Consider the following 24774-nt stretch of genomic DNA (forward strand, 5'->3'; position numbering starts at 1 on the left):
GTGGTGTATCTTGGAATTTTCACTTAATAATTTGAAGCTCTTGGAGCCAACACACTTTCATGCATATATCATGAATGTTGTAAGACTATTCTTTCATTGTTTGTAGTGTATGTTTATGTTTATACATACTAATGAAAATGAATTATTTCGTCAGCCTTAGTATGCATCTTTGATTTGTGTGTCTCTTGTTTTCATGATCATTGTTTCTTTGTGAACTATTTCGCAAGATATTTCACGATTTTTTATATATATTCATGTTTCTTTATTAGGATAGTGCTATTGCTTTTCTTCTAAAGACTCATATTCTCTTCCCCTTCTGTGAAGGAACCTTTATACACTTTTCAATTGAATACTTCACAAGGCTAAATTACTTGCCCATCTCTAAAGTATATGCATACTCTCTTATGTTTTTGATTGTAGCCAAGAAAAATCGTTAAGAACATGGCAACTGGTCCTATTTCCCAAATGGGGCACCTACTCCAAATGGTGTAAGGTCTAGTTGGGACTTCATGTTAGGGAGAACTCCTATATTTTGGCGATTTCCAAAACCGTCAACATTCTGGCATTAGAAGGAGGGAAACCATTTTATGGATGTTAATTCAACACATTAACATAAGGAACCTTCAATTAAATGTAGCAATTGTCCGAGCCCAACTCCAACTCATATGTTTGAGAAAGAAGAGTCATCTCACCAAGGTTTTAAGAATTCTTACAAAATTACTTAGGAGAAACTCGAGAGGATTCAACCTATCACTCATCAGTTTTATATAGCTCTTGGAATACTTCTTGGCACATCCATTCTTCCTCATAATCAATCAAAGAAAGAGACAATCCACCGTGGTGTGTTAGCATCTTCTGTGGAAGACTTGTTACCACAATCCTTGGATATCATTCTGACTCATTTGACAAATATCTTCATCAATGGGACATTCCACCACGTATTGGGGAAAATTTGGAGGGAGATGGGGAGGAATTTCATTTTTTAGACAACATATGACCTACGGATAACGAACAATCAAACAATAATGAAAACTTGAATATTTAAGGTTAAGAGTCTTCAAAATAAGAGAGTGAAGAGGAGGAGGAAAATGAACACATGGATGATGACCCAAGGGCCTCTTTCTCTTCTAGGAAACCTTCATTTCTTACAAAAGAACCCATAAAAGATGCTTACAAAGTATGTTCTAGACAAGATAGCGAAGGCTGAGGATCACATTGATAACTTCTACTTGCATCTAAGGATGTTAGATGTACGTTGTGATGATGTTTCTTATATATTATTTCCATACATCCTCGAGGGTAGAGTGTGAGTATGGTACCATAGCCTTCCACCAAATTCAACCCATAATTGGAGGGAGTTTAAGCAGTTATTATTAGAAAAATTTGCTGATGATAAAACTCTTGTCATGTTACTCAAAGAAATTGAAAATAAAAAGATGGGGGATAAAGAAAAGGTTAAGGATTTTAATAAGAGATTTACTCACATTTTGAAAAAGTTCCCCACTGATGTGAAACCTCATGATCCGATCACTAAGGATTATTATACTACTACCTTTCTCACTAACATTTATGCTTTTGTTAAAAGAGTTGTGAAGGAAACATTGGCCCTTAAATTTGTAAAATAAATTCCTATCGAGAAGGACTTAAGATCTATTGGAATCATTGTTGATTAGGAATATTCAAAGGAATCCAAGGACACTCAGAAAAAGTCTCAAGCCTCTTCCAGTAAGACTAAAGAGAAGGATCCTTTTGACATGGAAAGCTTGACTAACTCCTTGAAATTTTTGACAAACAAAGTATTTGAACTTAAAAGGAAGTCAAGCGAGGCATCTACCAATAATAAGTCCTTTAAGCCATTGTTAGGTTCCTATAATACTAGTGATTACCCCATTAATATTGTAGTTGTATCCTTTATTAATATTGTTGTGCCCCTATTGTCCCCATATTGTTATTACTGTGCCCCATAGAATCCTCTATTGTTATTTTTGTGCCTTTATATTATTATTGTTAGTTCGGCTGGGTTATATTGTGACTCCTTAGACTCCTATATATAGAAAGGAGGTTTTGTCATTTGAATCATTAAAGAATCATTCATTTGTGTAATGTAAAGGAGGTTTCCCCCTCGAAAAGGCTGAATTCTAAGGCGTTGATCTATCTTTTCTATCTTTTTGTGAGCTGGTTTCATAACATTTGGTATCAGAGGTTTGGATTCTAGGCTTTCGCTGCTCCAAATAGGTCATCGTGACATTTTCGCTATAACTTTTTTTCTGCGATGTTTCAAAAGCGAAAAACAAAACCCATTTGAGATGAAATCACACTGAACCTCGGCTCTGAATTTCAAAGCTTTTCACACTATATTTATGGAGATATGATCTGAGGAAGTTAGTCTTTTTGCAGACTCCTGAATTACATTCCAAACAGGTGACCTTGGGAAAAGCGTCATAACTTTCGCTCTGAGCATCAGATTGAAATTTCGTAAGAAGTACAGAAAGAGGACAGACTATAGTTTCTTGTATATATTTTTCAGAGCCAAAGGTCTAAACAGGGACATGTGGCATGTCATACAAGTTCGCTCTACTGAACTAGTCTATAATCAGGTCACTGTGGGAGATTTGGCATGACTCTTCCTTGGAGAATCCAATTTGGATCAGACCGGTGGCATTGGAAATAGGACATAGAGGGCTACTGCAGGTCATAATCTTAGAACTGGATTATCTGAAATTACAGAGATACATCATAAGCAATATTGAGCTCTTACAAAGTGAAAAAAGGTGTGTAGATTTTTTTAAATTTTTGCTTAAGCTTGGTTTGAAAAATTATTTTGAAGGAATTCAAAGGGCATAGTAGAGCATTATTATCGGTAACTGATGCCCCAAGGAAAGAAAATGCAAACACCTAGTAAGCAACCTGAAAGCTCTAGCATGACTCATGAAGAAGAGGAAGAAATGCTACATGATATATCAAAATTACAAGACCACGTGCAACAAATGTCACTCTCACAAAAGCTAATAGAAGCTAAGATAAATGGCATGGAATCTAAGATAAAGGGCATGGAAGCTAAGATGAGTGGTGTGGAAGCTAAGATGGATGATTTGAAGATATATTTGAAGACAAATTTGAAGATAGGCATGGAAGATTTGAAGACAGATTTGACAAATTTTCTACAAGAAATACTTACTAATGGTGAAAGGGTAGTAAAGGAAACTCATGATGCGAAAAAAAGAAATATTAATCATGATTTCATAGACTCTAATGTTGGATCGAAGACCCACCATATTCCAAAAATCAATATGAGGAAGTTTGATGGCAAGGATCCCGCAACATGGATATTACAGATGGAGCAATTTTTCGATCTCAATAATGTGCAAAACACACAAAAGGTATGTATTGCAACTTTATATTTGGAACCAAATCAGTTTGTATGGTATCAATGGCTTTGATCTCATAAACAAATTATCACTTGGGCAATTTTTATGGAAGAATTGACAGCACATTATGAGGATACAAAAAGCAACACATTTTTAGCCAATTGATAAGTCTCAAACAAAAGGGTTCAATAATGGAGCACATTGAGGAGTTCCAAAAATTGAACATAAGGGTAAAAAATATTCCAGAGGAGCATAAGATTGATGTGTTCATAGGGAATTTAAAGGATAATATCCAATATGATGTTTGCCTTTGGGAACCTGATTCATTAGAGAAGGCATTCAGGTTAGCAAGAAAAGTGGAAAGAAAAATTATGGAAACCAGGAAGCATACCACTCGCAACTATAAAGATGGAAGTGTTGTTGCCCCTAGTCTTCCAAAACCTATAAGGTTGACACCACAACAATTGGAAGAACAAAGAGAAAAAGGGCTTTGTTACAATTGTGATAGAAAATACACTAAAGGTCATAAGTGTGCTGAGAAGAAATTATTCTACATAGATTGTGAAGAGGAAGAAGAAAAGGAGCAAGAAAGGTCAAAAGAAGAGGATATACTCCAGGAACAAAGCCCAGATAAAGAAGAAATGAATCCGACCATATCTTGTAATGCATTGGCTAGAATTACCACTCCTCAAACAATCAAGATAGAAGGACAAATCAAGAAGAAAAAGGTAATGGTGTTGATTGATTCAGGAAGTACCCACAATTTTATTCATTGTAAGGTAGCAAAAGAATTAAATTGATTCCTATATCCAACACTAGAGTGTCAAGTGATGGCTGCAAATGGAGGAATAATAAATTGCTCTGGAAAGTGCCATAATATCAAGTTATCCATGGGAGAATATGTATTGACTAGCCCAATGCTTTCCATTCCAATGGGAGGTGCTGATGTTGTACTAGGAGTCAAATGGCTACAATCCTTGGGTACAATAGATTTTAATTTTCAAGAACTTTTCATGAAAATTTTTGTGGAAGGAAAGGAAGTTGAATTAAGGGGTATTGCGGGGAAACCAGGAAAGATAATCAACTCTAACGGTATGACAAAGCTTCTAAAAAAGGAACAAAGAGGTGTAATTGCACAATTATGTTCACTAGATATTTCCACATAGAAATCATCTATTTCTCCAGATCTCCAAAAAGTCTTGGACAATCATTCCAAGGTATTTGAGACTCCCAAAGGTCTCCCACCTATTCATGATCATGATCATGCTATTCATTTAATTCCAGGAAGTGTTCCTCCAAACATCAGGCCATATAGATATTCCTATGCCCAAAAGAGTGAAATTGAACGTATGGTTGCAGAAATGCTAGAGGCTGGTATAATTCAACCTAGTCAAAGTTATTTCTCTGCTCTAGTAGTATTGGTGCAAAAGAAGAATGGATCATGGCGCATGTGTCCGGATTATAGGGATCTCAACAAGCTCACTATTAAAGATAAGTTTCCCATTACTTTCATTGATGAATTACTGGATGAATTGCATGGATCAATTTACTCATCAAGTTGGATCTTCGTTCAGGATATCATCAAATCAGAATGAAGACTGAAGACATTCCGAAAACAACATTTAGAAATCATGAGGGTCATTATGAATTTTTGGTCATGCCTTTTGGCCTTACCAATACACCTTCTACATTTCAAGGTTTGATGAATTCAATTGTCAAACCCTTCCTAAGAAAATTTGTGTTAGTATTTTTTGATGATATACTAATCTACAGCAAGTCTTGGAAGGATCATGTTGAACATGTTGACAGGGTGCTACAACTATTGGAGGAGAAACAATTATATGCAAAAAGATCCAAATGTTTCTTTGGAGTACAAGAGGTGGAATATCTAGGTCATATTGTATCTCATGAAGGAGTTAAGGTAGACCCTAGAAATGTTAAAACCATTAAGGAATGGAAAATCCCCACATCCATAAAGCATCTGTAAGGATTTCTCAGGTTGACAGGGTATTATCGCAATTTTGTTAAGAATTATGGGAGAATAGTAGCACCTCTAACAACATTATTAAAGAAAGATGCATTTTCATGGACTCCAAAAGAAACAAAGGCCTTTGAACATCTTAAAGAGGCAATGTGCCAAGCACCGGTCTTAGCTACACCGGACTTCACAAAAACCTTTATTATGGAATGTGATGCTTCAAGAAATGGAATTGGTGTTGTTTTAATGCAAGATGAAAGACCCATTGCTTTTGAAAGTCGTCCAATCAAGGGAAGTTTTTACACAAAGCTATTTATGAGAAGGAAATGTTGGCAATACTACATGCACTTAAGAAATGGCAACCCTACCTAATGGGAAGACACTTCAAGGTAAAAACGGATCATGATAGCCTTAAATACTTTTTAGAACAAAGGTTATCCTCTGAAGAGCAAAAAAATTGGGTCACAAAGATGTTGGGTTATGACTTTGAAATCATCTACAAAAAAGGGAAGCAAAATGTGGTGGCAGATGCACTCTCAAGAAAGGATGAAGATGTGGAAGCATTGTTGTGCGCCATTTCCATTATCCAACCATACTGGATAAACGAAGCAAGGGAGGAATGGAAGAATGATGAACAATTGTGGGCACTTATTCTTAAGTTACAATAATATTCCAGTACATCTGATACATTCAGCTGGCAAAATGATTCGTTATGGTACAAAGATCGCTTATACCTCTGTAAGAATTCCCAACTCAAACAAAATATTCTTATGGAATTGCACACTTCTCCCTTAGGAGGGCACTCAGGATTTTTAAAAACTTACCACAGGGTTAAGAAGGAATTTTTTTGGGATGGCCTTAAATCAGATATTCAAAAGTTTGTGGCGGGATGTTTGGTTTGCCAACAAAATAAAGTTGAAGCAATTAAGACCCCGGGTCTATTACAACCTTTATCCATTCCAAGCCAACTTTGGGAGGAGGTTTCAATGGATTTTATCACAAGTTTACCCAAGTCTGAGGGAAAGAGTGTCATCATGGTGGTAGTTGACAAACTTACCAAGTATTCAAACTTTTGTGCATTATCACATCCATTTAAATCTAGTATAGTTTCTACTGCATTTATGGAAACAATTCAAAAGCTACATGGAAACCCAAAGATTATTGTAAGTGTCAGAGATCCCATTTTCACTGGAAATTTTTGGACAGAATTATTTTCTTGTCTCGATACTCAGTTAGCTCATAGCTCATCTTATCATCCTCAATCTGATGGGCAAACTGAGATAGTAAACAAATGTTTGGAAGGATATCTTCGTTGCATTGTATTTGATAAACAAACACAATGGGTCAAATGGTTGCCTCTGGCTGAATGGTGGTATAACACTTCCTTCCATACAATAACAAAAATGACCCCATTTATGGCACTTTATGGATATCAGCCACCATCCATCACATCATATTTAAGAGAAAATTCTAAGGTTCAAGCAGTGGAGCATCACATCGAGCATCAACAACAAGTCCTCCAACTCTTAAAGGATAACCTCGTGTTGGCGCAGAATAGAATGAAACAACATGCAAATCAACATCACAGTGAAAGAAGCTTTGATGTAGGTGATTGGGTATTCCTACGGATACAACCATATAAACAAATGTCCCTCAAGCAAACTAAGAAGGATAATAAATTATCACCAAAGTATTATGGTCCATACAAGGTGTTGCAAAATATTGGTACTATGGCATACAAATTGGAGCTTCCTGCAGCTTCTCGAGTGCACCCAGTTTTCCATGTTTCATGTTTAAAGAAGGTTATAGGCAACAAGCTCCCAGTTCAAACAATATTGCTAGAACTTGACCAGGAAGGAAAAATTATATTGGAACCGGAAGCAGTCACAGAAAAAAGAACTCGACAGCTACGAAATCGATCAATTTCGGAGTATCTCATCAAGTGGAAGAACTTATCCGTTGAAGATTCCACATGGGAGGATGAGAATTTTATAGAGAAGCATATAGAACTACTCAAGCATTGAGGAAAACACTTTTTTGAAGGAGAGGGGCATGTAAGTTCCCTATTATACTGGTGATTACCCCATTACTATTGTAGTTGTATATTAATATTGTTGTGCCCCTATTATCCCCATATTGTTATTACTGTGCCCCATAGAATCCTCTATTGTTATTTTTGTGCCTTTATATTATTATTGTTAGGTCGGTTGGGTTATATTGTGACTCCTTAGACTCCTATATATAGAAAGGAGGTTTCGTCATTTGAATCATAAAAGAATCATTCATTTGTGTAATGTAAAGGAGGTTGCCCCCTCAAAGAGGCTGAATTCTAAGGCGTTGCTCTATCTTTTCTATCTTTTTGTGAGCTGGTTTCATAACATCCATACTTTAAGAAGAACACCAATCAACCGACCAAGTATGCACAAAGATCTAATGTTGTATTGAACATTGAGAACCTAGGCATGGATAACTATTGTACATTTCATCAAGAATCACATTATAAAAAAACATGCCCATAATGGAAACATAACATGAATGTTGTGGGTCCCAATGTCATAGAAAGTTTGTCAAAAGAAGAGCACTCAGAGAAGACTCAAGATATTAATGAACCAACCTCAATAGAGAAAAATACAAGTGCTGGTTATTCAATTTTCACATTTGATCTTATTCTTAATGACGATTGACAAGGTTTTAGGCATTAAAAACCCCCTCATCCTTTTCAATTTTCTTACATAGCTAAAGTCGTATATATATAGATATATATAATGTGCAAAAAGAAATGAAGATCTTCCCTAGGTGGAAGATTCTTGCCGCCCTTTTAAAGAGTTACCAAATTTCTAATGGGCTTAACCATAATGTGCGTTGTAAACAATTAGCCATTTGATAGGATATCGGACAAAACCCTTTTTAAATTTTTTTATCAATCTTCTATCGAACTATATCTCATTCGCTAGGGTTTTCTCTTAATATTATGTATTCATTTTATAGAGCTATGCTATGCTCATAGTGGTTCTCTATAGTTTGCTTGGGGAAATTTAATTAAGGAGCTTCCTTGTTGCTTCTGTTGTTGATTGCCACCTCTGCATTTTTGTTCTTTTAGAAACCATTAGGTACTCTCCTTGCGTTAGCTACAACACATAGTGAATTTTCAGTAAGGCATTATTAGAGGCACCTTGTTTTGTAAGGTAACGACATAACTCATAGTTACTATAGCTTATATATACATAATTTTTTTCTTTTCTCTTGGCTTGGTCATTATAATTCTTTCTTGATGGTTACATATGATTGCATGTTAGTTTTTTTTGTGGAATGAATGTTACAAAGTATGGTTTTGCTTCCTTCTTGAGATTCCTTTCACTGCCAGGTTTCTATTTTAACTCCCTACTATTGGCCTTACAGGTTCCAAATCTTGACTACATGACTCGTCTTATACATGGAAGGGATAGGATGTGAGAGTTACCATTTTCTGTATGAACTAGATTCTTTAAATTTTCATAACAATTACCATAGTCAATTTTTTTTTTGTTCAAATAGAATAAATTGGCTCAGACTAGTCCTAGGTCACTAATAAATTGTCAACTAGGCCTAAGGACTAAACTGGCCCAACAACAATAGATTACTGACTACCATATTCACATAGTTATGCTTATATTTAAATTTATTCACATCTAAGACCATTAGTTACACACATGTCTACAACCAATATTTTATTTTCTTCTCTTCATTTCATACACACCTTTCATTTCTTGTACTAAACCAATACTTATAAGGACAAGCAGGTTCTATTCTGGAAGCTACAATACCACTTCCATATTACTTAATTTGAAGCACACATATTAAGACAAAGAGGAACCATCTTCGAGTGATGGCTCTGACTCCAATTGTTCCAAAACAACATAGTTCATCAACATTCAAAATATCAAAACCAACACATAGTAACTGACCCTTTAACATTTATACAATTTCCAGATTATTACACAGTTCTACAATATTACAATAGAAGTCTCTCTTCATTGATGCTAATTTGATACTATAGCACAAACTACAACAACACTTTAAAAAATGATAAACAATCAAATTTTAGCTACTTATGTGTCAATGAAGTTTGTCAGGGAATTTAGCCTAGGTAAAGATGTTTCCACCCCAACCATTGAGAATGAAGATTACATCTAGTTCTCCCCCTGAGCCATTTCAATTCTAGAACAAAATATAGATAATGACCCCAAAGGCCAATTCTCTGACATCAAGACTACCCAGTCCATCCAAGAACTTTTCATACTTACAATTATTTCTCAGGATTTCTAGTGGTCCTTAGTCCAGCTCAAGAAATGTTTTGACTGGAAGCGTCCTACCCACCTTGACAATTTCCTATTCAAGGTTTCTATACCTTACTTCTTCTCTCTTCCTTATTACAGGATTCCTTTGGAATTTTCTTCCTTCTGCCTTCGTTTTATTTTCCCACTGTGATCTTTATCTCTAGGGGGAGAGAGAGAAGTAACTGTCTCTAACTTCTTGGCAACTGAAAATCTTTTTTATTTCTTTTAGATTTTTCCCATGAATTCCAACACTTATGATGATTTACTTTTTCAATAAAAATAATTAAAATGAACTTTTAAACATTTAAAGATTCACTAGGTTTTTTCATGGCCCACAATTTACCAAGTTACAGTAGTAAAAGTAAATTAGATATTTTCTTTTCACTGAGGGGTGTTACAATGTCCTACAACTGTTTTTGTTTGGCTAAGAGTTCATCCTCCTTGGACATAAGGAAATAGGATAATGACCCAAGACCCAGAGGCATTTGGTAGGAGTGAAAGCCTACTCTCTTACAGAGCACCGGGGGTAATTCTAGGTGGCATGGTTTTCCTTGAATAACAGTGATAAGTTAGTCTAGATTCACGAATAATAGCTAGTAATAGTCGTCCTCATTGCTAGTTCGACAACTGAGCTATAATAAATTTTCCATTGTATAAGAAAAGAGAGAGAGATAGAGAGAAAGTGTGTGTGTGTGTGAGTGAAATTAGAAATTAATGAAAGTATTGTATATTTCAATTCACAATTTTATTTTATTAAATATTCTATCTTAATTAAGAGATACTATTTTGTTTGATTTGGTAAGAAAAAATTATATAAAATAGAAAAATAAGTTTTTATTATTGTTTGAGAGGTTTTCTTGTAGTTTAGTTGCAGACATGTGTGTTTCCTTTAATTTTTAGTATGAATATGGTACATGTCATTTAAAAAGTACATAAATAACATTATCTAACGAAAGTAACATTGGATTTTTTTTTTTTATTAGTATGTATGGATTTATCATGCATTAATATGATGGATGGAGGATCTTGTATTGTATTTTTTTTTAACGTTTAGTATTTTTAAGTAATATGGATATATATGAGTGTGTGTAATTCTTTCAATTTTAAATATGGAGTTGATATATAGTTATACTATCATATATAAATAAATTTTGAGAGGATTTAATGATTAAAACCATGTGGATTTTTCTCTGCAACTATGGTTTCCTTGGACGATAATTTACTTAGGGTTCATGGTTAGTCCTTGATTCCCTATCTCCACCATCCCCTATCCAGTTTCTCTCTTTCTAAAGGATTTTTCCTAATTGTTTTCCATGCAATTGTGGCCCTAGGGGGAGGAACCCCAGGCCCCTACAACCACTCTGTGACTAAGAACCCACCTACTAATCCTGAGCCAAGTTGCTCCAAAAATGTTGGATCCATCAGTTTTTAGCAGAAAGAAAGCCTTCTTATAGAAACAGAAGTGACCCTTACTTAGAAGAACATGAGCACTACATAGTAAAATTAACTGAAATCCCCCAGATCCATATCCCTCATTCCAATTTTAATGGCAATATTCATTTCATGCAGGAATTTCATTGGAATTTGGCCAACAAAAAAGGCACTTCTCCATTGGATTGCAACAATATGGAAACCAAAATCCCACTATGAGGTGAAACTAGGATCAAAAGAATTTTTTCATAGTGATCTTCTCGTTGTAAGAATATTAGAAAGCCGTAATGGATGAAGGTCCCTACTTTTTCAACTCAACTAGACTCTACATGCATGTTGTGGGGAAAAATGCCTATGCAGGACGATCCTATCCACCTAAGGTGTGACAGTGCCTTAGCAACAAATAGATACAGCTATTTTGGTTCTTTCCTTTATGAAATATGAAAGAGAGGAGATCGATAGACTTACCGTTGTCTTCCGTTTGTCCCTCGATCTAGATCCTCTACTCTTTGGGTGTTCATAGCTACTTGCCTCCTTGCTTGGTCAAGAGAACAGCTACTTGATTCCCACGAGATCACAAGAGAACAGCTACCTGTGACAAGAGAACAACTACTTGCAACAAGATAAGAACACAACACAAAGGCAAATATACATATTCATAAATGATTCAGGATTAGAAGTAAATCAAATACACTAATGCAATCATACAAATACACCAGTATATAGGAGAAAACCAAGATAACTTTATTGATTGATAACAAGGTTCAGGAAGAGATACAACCCATAGGGCTCCAATCCAGCATCTCCTTCCCAGCAGAATGGAATTCCTTCTTTAGCTCCCTTCAAAGCATTAAGCACCCAATGTTTCCAGTCTCAAACCAACAACAATTCTTTACATTCACAAAATTCCAGCCTGCAGATCCCATGGAGGTGAGATCCATATATAGATATTTGGAGAGAGGATGAGTCAGCTTGAGATCTGACTAGTGTCCTCTCCCTCTGTCAGTTCTTGAGTCCACTTGGAGGTTCTTGCTTCCACTTGGAGATTTGGAACCTCTTACTCATCACCAGTCGAATTCCTTGATACAAGTGTCATTTTGGAAGCTTCCTGAGTATTGACACCTTGAGGAATGACTCTGCCACATGTCCAAACTCACTCAGCGCAGGTAGCTAGTGTTGGAGTTGACATTCAATGCAGGTAGCGAGTGTAGCAGTTGACATTCAGCGCAGATGCTCAGTGGAGCAGTTGACATGATCCTGAATTAACTTGTTTTTGAGTGGTTTTAGGTGGAGAACTTCTGTGAATTGCCGTGGTTAGTTAGCCTTGTTCCTCTAGGGGTAGGAACAACATGTTTAGGGAATTTGGATCCCTTAGATTATGGACATTTCATGCTCAATGCTGTAAGGCACAAAAATGTCTATAACAGTTGCCCCCTAAAGTATGAGGCTGTTTATCGGGTGAAATGCTTTATCCAGGAGGGTTCGAAGTTCATCCATTTGCTGGGAGGAGACCTGTAATAAGATACAATACAATACATTATGATTCATACTACTTTCATGATCTAGCTGAGGCGGGCATTCCCATGCTTAGCTTTATAAATTCATTTTTTGTACATAGAACAGACGATCGTCTGATGGTAGACTGATAATTTTGGCGAAATTATCATCCTTTGAGTAGGATGATCATCTGCTGTAAAAATTTCTTTATTTTTCCTGAATATATATCACAGCCCGGATGGATGAAACTAGATCCGGGGTCTTCAAACCCGTTCGATCTTCACTCTAAGTACAAGTCGATCCATGTGAGAATTGCGCTGAAGTCGAACATGGAAAGACATCGCTTGATTACCGGTCAATGATGTAAACCGTTAACAAGCGCGAGAGGAATCACCGATAATGATAATGACCCTCAAGGTACTGCAGTACAATTCACGTGGTGTGAATAAAGGACTTGTCGTCGAACACCACGCAAAATCTTCTGGTCGAAGGTCATTGATGTATACCTGTCGCCGGAAGTGAGAAACTTGCCATTGAGGCATGCAAGCTTCAAAGTACTGATGGGGTTGTTCCTAGATCAACTTCTTGGATAATGAGCTGATGTCGACAAGAAGTGATCCGTCAAAGGAGGGCCTTGATGAATCCCACATCAGTGACATGGAACGGAGCTAATGATTTTAATGGAGGTGAAAACAATCTGTGACATATGATTCAGGGTGGCGGTCATGAATGGATGAAGGATAATGTATGGTAGTGGATGGGACCCGGTTGACTCTTTCTGAACGACTTCTCTTGAACATATGGCGACACTGATGCGATGGATTGGTAGCATTACCCCAAATATGGATGGTATGGCGAGACCATGGTGATGTGACCGGTGAATGAGACAACCCAACCCGATTGTGGTATGGAGGAAAAGTGTCATGTTTAAGAGCGACCTGCTACCATCAAAGTTCTCTTTAGTTTTCTCCCAATTTTTCCCCAGTCATTGCTGACCAGTACCTCTTTATTTTTGTCAAGCTTGAGGAGGATAACATATTCTTGTTCTATAACCTGCCCTTCGGGCAAGCCCATCGCTATGTTTTAACGAGCCTAACGATAGGGAAACTCGTTCTCGTCTAAAGACAAGTTTGTCGCTATTTAATAATTTTAACGAGTCTAACGACAAGGATAACTCGGTTCTTTTCATTTTTAGAGAGTCTAAAAAGATACATAAAGTCAACTCCAAAATTCCTTTTTTGTCATCTAATCCCTTAAGTCTGAAAAAGTATAAAACAATACAGAAGGGATGAGTTTTCGATAGTTTTAACGAGCCGAACAAAACAAGCGCTCGATCTTTTTGTGCAATAATCCCTCAGGTCCAAAAAGATTAAAATCTAGAGGAGGGATAGCACTTCCGGTCCTTTAACGAGCTGGAAGGCCAAGACTCGGCAATCTTTTCATATTTTACGAGTCAGTTGAAAAGAGCTTAAAGAAGACTCGTCTTTTGAGGAACGAGTGATAAACAGGGATAGCAGCAGATTCCAGGTACAGGTTGGAATTTTCCAATCACGGCAGTGTCACAAGGATGGCTAGGTGAAATCACTCTTCGCAGCTGTTCCTCAAAATGGGTAAACAATCATATGGAGGTGAACGATCGGCCAAATTAAAAGTGGAGGTGGCAGGTGCAAACACGACCAAGGCTTTTATGGCTGATAAATTTACGATCACAGTGGTTATTTACCGGGATAGGTTCATTTTTTATTTTAAAATGAGCTTAAACACTGGAGGAAACTCTTGCTCACTGCTTATATTTATTTTTTAACGAGCATGAAGACCACGTTAAAACTGCTCGGATCTTGCGTTTTTTTTTTAACGAGCATGAACTTTATGCTAAAACTGCTCGATTACCCAGTCATAAGATAAGAGTGTCTCATCAAGATTCTATTTTTTATGGAGCTTCATCTCACTAAGCTTTGCTCCCTATCCTTTCTTTATGCAAGTTCGGAAACGACTAATCCTACGAGTTTAAAGGGTTAGAGGTCCTAAAAATTTAAAAAATAAATAGTTGCCCCTTGCTTGCATTCCAAAAGGTTTGCATGCCCCCAGGTATAAAACAGAGTTTCAAGGTTACCTCTACTTCCCTTCCGCCAAAACATTTGTTTTAATCGAGAGAGGCTTACCTCTTTCAGGTTACCCAAAGATTGTCTCGTTACTCTTTCAAGCAAAACACTTCCTCGGCAATGTCTACCGAAATAGACAAGGGTGAATGACTCTGGCACCAAACACGTAACTTTGACAAAAGAATCCTATTCTAGAACAACCCCTCTTCCATCCACGGACGGGGTACGGACTAGTCATATTATCCCGCGGAAACCTACCCTATACCCAAAGTTTTCCTGCCGAAGCAGGCCAGGACGCATGCCCCTTGGGTTCCAGTCATATCCTCCCGGATTACTCGCGCTCATCAGGAGGACGGACCGTGGGTTGAGACACTTCTTGCATGAATAGACCATTTAGGGATGGTACATGACTATTTGCGATGCGTGATCCGGGAAATGAAAGTTGGTCCACGAGCTTGACCACTCTTCCTCCATACGGAAAACACATTACTCTAAAGAGTGAGGAGACTACAGCTCCCATGCAATATATATAGTCTTGTCCAAGGAGTAGGTTATAATCCAAGGGTCCTTGAACGACCATCACGTTCATTTGAACGGTCTTCCCTTTCAATGTTATAGGCACATTGGGGAGGATTCCTAAAGGTCGACTCGTTCCTTTATCAAAGCCCAATAGACTTCTCATCTCAGGCAAAAGCGCTGGCAAACCAAGCGCTTTCCAAGAAATAGAGGAAAGGATACTCACAGATGCCCCCTCATCAATGATAGTGCCAGCCATTACCATTCTGTATATTTGACAAATAATTTTGAATGGTATACTGGCTGGCAACCGGGGTCTGCCTAGTTGGTTCCAGTCAAAGGACACAACTAGGTTGCTTGGTGGTGGGATCGAATATACGGCCGGATAGCGCTCTAATGAACTTCCTTCCCGCGATAAAGGAATGGTGGCATTGCCCCCTTGATCATCAGAGTCAGTGCTGATGAAGAGAATCTGGACGGTGTCGTCTTGATTCTCCTCTGTGATGGTGTCATTCGAAGATAGAGCCTCTGAAGGCAAAACCGGGTCAACTTCCGTATCAACCTTTTGACTTTCGTCAGGCATGGATCTAGACGGTTCATCTTCAATGACAGGTGCTTCGGCTGACCACCTGGGTGGGTCAGTCGGATTCTCAACTAGCGAGGGACTTGGCAAGAGTTTTTGATATCCAGGAGGAAGTTGCGCTCGTAAAATCGGGCGATCTTCCAGAACTCTTTTTGCCTCATCTAAGAAGGGACAACGGTGGATGGCGTGATCGCCTTCACACAGTCTGCAGGGAAATTTAGCTTTCCTGCTCTATCCTGGGGCTTCACTCCCGCTAGTTGACGGTGAGCAGTCGACATGGCTATCAGAGGTCGATGCTACCGAATTATGCAAACGGGGGGACCAGTCTCTTAGTATTCGAGGGATACAGGGACAATCTCTATGGAAGTGGTCTCCCTTGCATATGACGCATGGCGATTTAGGCCTTACGAGTGCTGTGTGTGGATTTTTGTTAGATGACACTTGTTTTCTCCCAGTCGCCTTAGGCTCCCTCTTCTTCTTTTCTTTCTTCTTCTTCTCCTTCTTCTCCTTAGGAACACGGTTTTTTGATTTACCAGTTCCCTCAAGCGAAGAGGAAGGAGGAGAGGAAGATGAAGTGGAAGGCTGGGAGGCAACTCTTGTCTGATCTAACTGTTGACTCGACTGTTCAGGAATGGTGGTATTCTGAACGACATTGGTTGAAAAGAGCCAAACTGGTAGGCCAATCGTCAGTCCTGGAAGCGACAATGTGGCCATGTGGGGTGCACCAACATCTCCCCAAGAGGAGAAGGGACTAGGATTTCCACCAAGAGGAATTCCTTGGTTGGTATGCTCCATCTTTTCAACCTAAAGATTAACGTAGGATTAAAGGGTGATTGTTCCATTTAAAATAAATTGTTAACGACGCTTTAGACACAACTTGCTTTTTCACTTTTAAAGAGTCGAGAAAAAGCTAAAGATGACTCTAGTCTCCTTCGATGTTTTAACGAGCCCGAAGTGACAAATGCTCGGATGGACTTTTTCTGTTATAGAGTCTGAAAAAGGCCAAAAGAAACTGCTCTGGAGTTCTAGGCAGAGGGTGTGCCAAACTTTTCGCAAAACCGCAGAATACTTTTTAGGGTACGGGCGGTCAATCTTCGTGAATGCTGTGTTCACTACATTGCGATCAGTAAGGCAGCCGACATGGCTTCCTAAGGATAAAAGATATATGCCTATAGGGGTCTCCCAATATATACGCGATGGTACGTGGGAGCACAATCCGTACTAGCGCTATCGTCCCTTAGGAGGAATCACCCACCTTCCACGAGATCGACAGTCACTAGGCTTAACGACGCCGGAACACGTCTCTAGCCTAGACCTCTATGTTGTGCGTTATGTTACAAAGCGTTGTTAGGTTCATTCAGTTTATTTTAGGTTGATCTTTTTAAAGTTTGCCTTTCAAGGTTCACCACGAGATGTATGATACAAATTCCTAAATGCAGTCTAAAGATGATAAGCAAGCTTTATAATCTTTTCAACTTTGAAAATCCTAGCTACTAAGGGAAAATAAAGACACTATCTTTTCTCAAAGAGCAATCAGCACACTCTAATGCACTTTTCCTAAATCCAACATGCAAACTTATCAAATGCAAATGCACAATGCAGGTGTTTGTTTTCCACTTTCTTAGTATATATGCTTACAAAGAAAGCTTTTTGTACAACTTTGAATTTGCTTTTAAATGATCAATACAAACAAGTTCACTTTTTCGAAAACAACAAGGGTAGAAGAGATTACAATCACTTTGCTACTTTAGAAATAAAGACTTGTTTTGACACTTAAAAGAGACAAATTCAAACCAATAAGCAAAAGTAAATCTATAATCAATCTGCAAACAGCCAATGAACTCTCTTCTAAGATCACAGTCAATCAGATCTGAATCAAGGGCTATAGGATGACCACTTTACTCATGCAAAGGAAAACTGTAAATGACTCCACAAACACCTAAAAACATTCACAGTCTTTTTGTACAAAAGGAGGCAGAATCTAAGCAAAGAAAAGGAGTTATCAGACTAGTACCTATGCTGGTTAAAGGCTGCAAAAAACAGAGATCAAAACAGGGCAACAGAGGACAAAGAACCCCAATTGCACAAGGCTAAACTAGTTCAGCGCAAGTCCAACACTGAGGACTTGACATTCAGCGCAGGTAGCCCTCACAGGACTTGCGTTGAAATGCAGACTGCCTTCACAACAGTTGCGCTGAAGGAGAAACTCTCGTTTCCCTTGGGTTCTGGGTCATAAAATGCTCAAAAATCAACTGTTTCAGGCCAAATCAGAAACACAAGCAAGGTATAAACTGAGGGATGCTTTGAGAGGGTACTAAAGACTATCAGAAAGGATCATCACATCATTTGGGGATCTATTGTTTAGACCATAGGCAAGTCCAGCAACTGGATCAAAGCAGCAACTTTCTACTTTGCATCCGGGAAAGATGCAGTTCGATTGTTGCTGTCAAGTCTATGAAGTAAACAAAAATGACGGAAACACAAATGAAATTAACAAACAAGTTCTTCCCCAGTGGAGTCGCCAATTTGTTGTGGGGAAAAATGCCTATGCAGGATGATCCTATCCACCTAAGGTGTGACAGTGCCTTAGCAACAAACAGATACAGCTATTCTGGTTCTTTCCTTTATGAAATATGAAAGAGAGGAGATCGATAGACTTACTGTTGTCTTCCGTTTGTCCCTCGATCTAGATCCTCTCCTCTTTGGGTGTTCACAGCTACTTGCCTCCTCGCTTGGTCAAGAGAACAACTACTTGATTCCCACGAGATCACAAGAGAACAACTACCTGTGACAAGAGAACAACTACTTGCAACAAGAGAAGAACACAACACAAAGGCAAATATACATATTCATAAATGATTCAGGATTAGAAGTAAATCAAATACACTAATGCAATCATACAAATACACCAGTATATAGGAGAAAACCAAGATAACTTTATTGATTGATAACAAGGTTCAGGAAGAGATACAACCCATAGGGCTCCAATCCAGCATCTCCTTCCCAGCAGAATGGAATTCCATCTTCAGCTCCCTTCAAAGCATTAAGCACCCAATGTTTCCAGTCTCAAACCAACAACAATTCTTTACATTCACAAAATTCCAGCCTCCAGATCCCATGGAGGTGAGATCCATATATAGATATTTGGAGAGAGGATGAGTCAGCTTGAGATCTGACTAGCGTCCTCTCCCTCTATCAGTTCTTGAGTCCACTTGGAGGTTCTTGCTTCCACTTGGAGATTTGGAACCTCTTACTCATCACCAGTCGAATTCCCTGATACAAGTGTCATTTTGGAAGCTTCCTGAGTATTGACACCTTGAGGAATGACTCTGCCACATGTCCAAACTCTCTCAACACAGGTAGCTAGTGTTGGAGTTGACATTCAACGTAGGTAGCCAGTGTAGCAGTTGACATTCAGCGCAGATGCTCAGTGGAGCAGTTGACATGATCCTGAATTGACTTGTTTTTGAGTGGTTTCAGGTGGAGAACTTCTGTGAATTGACGTGGTTAGTTAGCCTTGTTCCTCTAGGGGTAGGAACAACATGTTTAGGGACTTTGGATCCCTTAGATTATGGACATTTCATGCTCAATGCTGTAAGGCACAAAAATGTCTATAACAATGCACTACTAGGTAGAATGGCTCAATCCTGACAAAGAGGAACTCTCCTAGCCTCTTATCGAGATTCATATGTAATTCTTTCCCTACAAATATTGAGATTTGGAAACCCTAGAGTACATCAAAAATAAGCTAGCAAAGTTCATTTGCCTCTCATAACAAAAAAAGCAGGGATTCTACACCTCTTATGCCAATATATGTGTCTACATGAACATATATGGCACTCTCCCAAAAGTTATGGCCCTAGAGTCTAAGGACATAGATTGGATGCAAACCCTCGACTATGAGCATGTACCCTTTCGGTACATTAAATGCCACATGCATGGTCACTTGTTTCAAGACTACCCTTGCAATGAGCTTAAGAAATAACCTAAGGAAGAAAAAGAAAAGGATGAAGAAGGATTCTCTAGAATTCCCCCTATTAAATGTCATAATAAGAAAAAAACCACCCCTATTTCCCCCAAGAAATAAGTGACCAGAAACAACTTTGAGGTGCTCATAGATATCTCAGACATTCTAGAACAAGACAACACACATGAAACTTACCTATAAGATGTTAGCAAGAAATCTATTAATGAGCACAAAGAAGGCAAAGTGGCATCCATTCTCGACAACACTTCGGTAGAGCCAGACCCAAAGCTAATAGAGGACACAACCATGGTAGAGGAGGATGATTTCACAGACATACAAGGGATAAAATCTCATGGCCATTGAATATGCATGTCAACATAACGATCTAAAAGTGATCCCACAAAAACAAATCAACCTTCTAGCGGCCACACTCCAAAAAATAAAAGCCTGACAACTTTTAGGAGTGTAGACTAACATCACCAAAGATGTAACATACTGCCTGCTAACCCCAACCTTGACTAAGTTTAAAAGGAAGAAGTTACTATGCTAATCCAATATCCAAGGTCCTATTATGGAAATGGGGTCCAAATTTTGAACCTTTTTTCCAACTTCCTTGAAACTTAAGCTATGGTCCACATGGACCAATCCATGCATGTGTGCGTGCATACACATAAACACACACATGTATAATATTTATTCAAATGGGCATAAGTGTGGTCCCTTCATGGCTGTGTCACCCCAGGAGTTAAATCTCGACCAATATCGACACTTCTCCCTAATGATACCTCCATGGACAATATTCTAGGCTCACGTGTCATTGAAATTCCACCTCATAGTGAAAATCCACTTTAATTGGTGAATGAAAACATCCAGACCATGTGAAACGTGTCCTCATGAATGGTTATGTTATGCCGAGTCACCCCAGGACTTAAATCCTTGGCGTTCTACCAAGCCCTGTATCCAAATATTCTAGGGTTCGAGGTCCAGGGTGACATCATCCTTCATCACTTCGCCCATGTAGATGGGGTCCCACGTAGCCTTCGAGGCTAGCCATTCATGGCTTCCTAGCTGTATGCAAGTTGGATGGTTATACCTGGTTTATGCACTGGGAAAAAGGCCCCACTACCACCTCATCCTCAGAAATTCTATATTAGGAGTTTCTCTTGGCTCTCCCTTTGGATATTTTGGGGATATTTCTCTAGGGTTCATTCGATGGCCATAAACACTTGCCATCAATGACCTATATTTTCTCCCACTTGGGGGCTAGGTCATGATGCTCGGTCATATGGTCGAAGAGGGTTAAACCATTCCCTTCTTACACCCCATGTTTTGGACTTGAAAGAATCCTAGCCCTGCACTTAGCAACTATTGTTTAAATGTAAAAGGGTCTTCACCAAGACTATCAATGCCGAGTCTATAGATACAAAAGGGCGTGAAAAAGCCCTTCCAGGGTGATCCCTTCTAAACTTAGAATATATATGTATATTTTGGCATTAACACCATTCCTCCTAAGCTTATAAATAAAAACCAACTAAATATAAAACATAGTCACTCAAGTCATTAAAACACAATGACAACATTTCAACAACAAGGATTTTCTCATCCTTTATGCTCAACTAATTAGATTGAATTCAATCTTAGAGTAAACATAGGAGCTGAACCATTCCTTCAACAATGCAACAAAATAATAAATATTACATAGATCTACCCATCTCTCAATACACAAGTCATTTAGACCAATTTGTAGACTTATATATTACATGAATTAAACCATTCCTGAAACCTATTCAAGGAACATTTCTACAAGAGAATCACATTCCCTATCATCAACATGTTCCAGTCATTAATTAATAGAAAGATAAAATACTCCAATAGGTCAATAAAAATAATTTACTCATTTATAGAGACTATATTATCTTCATATTCAGTCAAGAATAAATTATTTCAAGTTCAACACATCCACAAATAATGAAGCATTTCACAGGAAGGAGAAAAATTCCAAGAAGCATGTACATACAACAATGGAATTTTTGTTCATACAACAAACAACACCCCCATCATTAACATAATATTGTCTTAGCACAAAAAATAGAGACACTATAGGTACAAGCAAAAAACATGGATATATGTATACTTATGTTATGCAACAGAATATTTTCCAACTGAGAGTGGGACTTCAACTCTCCACCCAACCATATACAAGCTACAACAACTATTACTTGCAATTGTCACTCCCAAGACAAATTTTAGTGGTTGAGGTGGAGTGCTTCTTAAGAGGAATTTTCCCAACAAAACAACTTAAACATGATGCCACAAGGCCATACCACCCTCATCCACCAACTACAAATGTATTCATTAAATCTTTCCTAACATAAATAACATCAATGCCAAGATAACACAACACAAAGAGTCTTTTCTCACTTTTAGGAGAATATATTCCACATCAAGGGAAGGTTCATTAGTGGATATGTTACTATTGGAGAATTAAAGCGACTTTTACCAGGTAATTCATCAGTGAGAGCATGCACCAGTGCTGTCAACACTTGGTGGTTCATCATCTCCATAAAAACCTAGGTGCTTCTCTAATAGCTAGTGGTTCATTAATCCACAAGCTTCCATTGGTTCTTCAACCTTTAGGAAAACTAGTGCTCTCCTAATTTTTTTTCACCCAACAAGCCTATTTGAAGTTTCTTGAGTTGGTTTACTTTCTCCATAGCTTGACCTTTGTGTTTTGATTGCTAGTTTTCTCACTCTCCTCCTCTTCATGAGAGTGAGTTTATTTCTACCTCTCCCTTCTGCACAGACGTGAATGATTTCTCCCTCTCAGAGACCTATCTTTTTCATGGCTCCCACATACCAAGTATCCCCCTCTTTCCAATGCTCTATGTATTCAAAACTACCTTGGACAACGTAACCCATGTTTCCTTTAATATTTTTGTCCTCTTCTTTCTTGTTGTTGGGGCTTAAAGGACACCTGGTCCTATCCTATTCCTTTCAGTTAAATTTATTACATAGTCAACCCATTTAAAAACACTTATTCAACCAGGAATTTGATTTAAAACAACCCATTCCTTAAGCAATATGGAATTTGTGTCTCTTCTCTCAAGCTTTAATTTAATTACAATGTATTTACAAAGGGAAAATATTAACTAGGGGATGTCACAAAAAATGGTAAAAGAAATAGTAAATAATTCAGGAAGAGAGGCAGGAAATCGTCCCTCGAAAGAATTGATGTTAAGAATAATGTTGGCATTGATTTCAAATGGGAAAGGATGTAAGATGCATGGTGTGTCAAGTTCAGAGGGAGTCTTCTAGTAGCTACAATTTTTTGTAGAGAACTATCAAATAGTAGGATAAGTAAAGAAGCTACAAATCGTATAAATATGGAGGTTGGGAGTCCCAATATTTGAAGGAATTTCTACTCAGGATATCATCTAAGATGATCCTAGAAATGGCATGGTTTAATTATGCTTGGAAAGATATTTCCAATGGTATGTTGAAGTCTAAAAAAGATACTTTAGATCAAAAGATATTGCTAGTCAAAGTTAGGAAGGCCAAAATAGGTCAAAGGTTTTAGAGAAAAAGTTAGTGAACTCTAACATTGGTGCCAATTTGGCATTTAGCGAAACGTTGTACAGTTCGTGGCCAAATAGATGGAAAATGTTGAGGCTAAATAGTTGTCATGCTCACAAACATATCTGGCGCCATGCGTCCCCGCAAACTCATTGGAGAAAATGAGGGGGCCCATGCCCTCTAACGATTTAAGAAAAAGGTGGGTCTGCAATGGGTGGATTTCCCAAACTATTGATTGCATGATCGACGATCATGGTTAAAAGAAAGGTCTACCCCACTTATAACACAAAACCAAACAATAGGGGTACGCGTAAAACCATCAACGGTAAATGGTAAAGCATAGGAGAGAAAGAGAGGAACAACATGGCACATGGCTTAGAAGACCTGGACAAATCAAAAGATTATGATATTTCATACGGGTCCCACTCAGAACCTGTCACCTAAGGAGTTCTTCCTGAGGAGTTTTTGAATGGTATCACAGGACCAAAGTTCTAGGGACTTGGGGTCCGAGGTGAGTAGGCATAAATGTGTGACTAGCATTAAGTCTAACCAATAGAATATAGTGCAAGGGTTCTGCTAGGGACACATAATCTCAAGAGTTATTCATCAGCTGTTTCCAAAGGGGCATAGGACCAAAGTCCCGAACATATTGGTCTGGGATGTGTTGGCATAGGCCCGAAGGTGGACCAATGGTAGCTGTAGAAGTGGAAATCCCACTGGTGAACAAAAATGATGTGGAGAACAAATGGAAGACACAAAGAAAAGATAAGGTAATAAAAAACCATAGAAATAAGGTGATGTCAACATGAAATAATACACATACATGTGCCAGTACAAGACAATGAAATCTGGGATGTGAATTTGGCATTTTTGGGTGGCCGAGTGGGATGAAAATGAGTGACATGTGGCACCACTTAGCATGTAACATGTGGAATCCACGTGAAGGTGGAATACAGGCTGGAAGAGACACATAACCATAGAAGAATGACCACGAAAGTTATCATAGGTGTAAAGGAAAAAAATCTTGGAGAGATGGTTCTGGGACACAGTGGAATACATGTGGTTTAGACACATTAGACAGAGTGTCGGGTGATTGGTACATGTATGCGGTGTCTGGCCCCACTGAGACATGTAAGTCTAGAAGGTTTACCATAGAGGAAGCCAAAGGTACTCATGTAATTTTCTTCGAGTTGATGTAGCTTCAGGACATGGTGGAACAAAGAAGGCAGGGCCTAGTAGTATGAAGTGGCAGGGACACATAATCCTGGGAGCTACTTTATTAGTTCACTATGACTAACAAGAGGTCCCACAGGAACACGTAAACCTGGATTATTTTCTTCAACATTTTAGAGGTGAGGAAAATTAAAAAAACTCAGGGTAATAAATCTAGGGAGATGGAAATATTCCTTGTAGTTGATGGTTTCGGCATATGATAGAAGGGGC

The sequence above is a fragment of the Pinus tabuliformis genome, chromosome 4_2 (genome assembly GCF_031772625.1).
Source record: "Pinus tabuliformis cultivar Carrire ecotype Pingquan chromosome 4_2, CPIR1, whole genome shotgun sequence".
Classification (NCBI taxonomy): Eukaryota; Viridiplantae; Streptophyta; class Pinopsida; order Pinales; family Pinaceae; genus Pinus; species Pinus tabuliformis.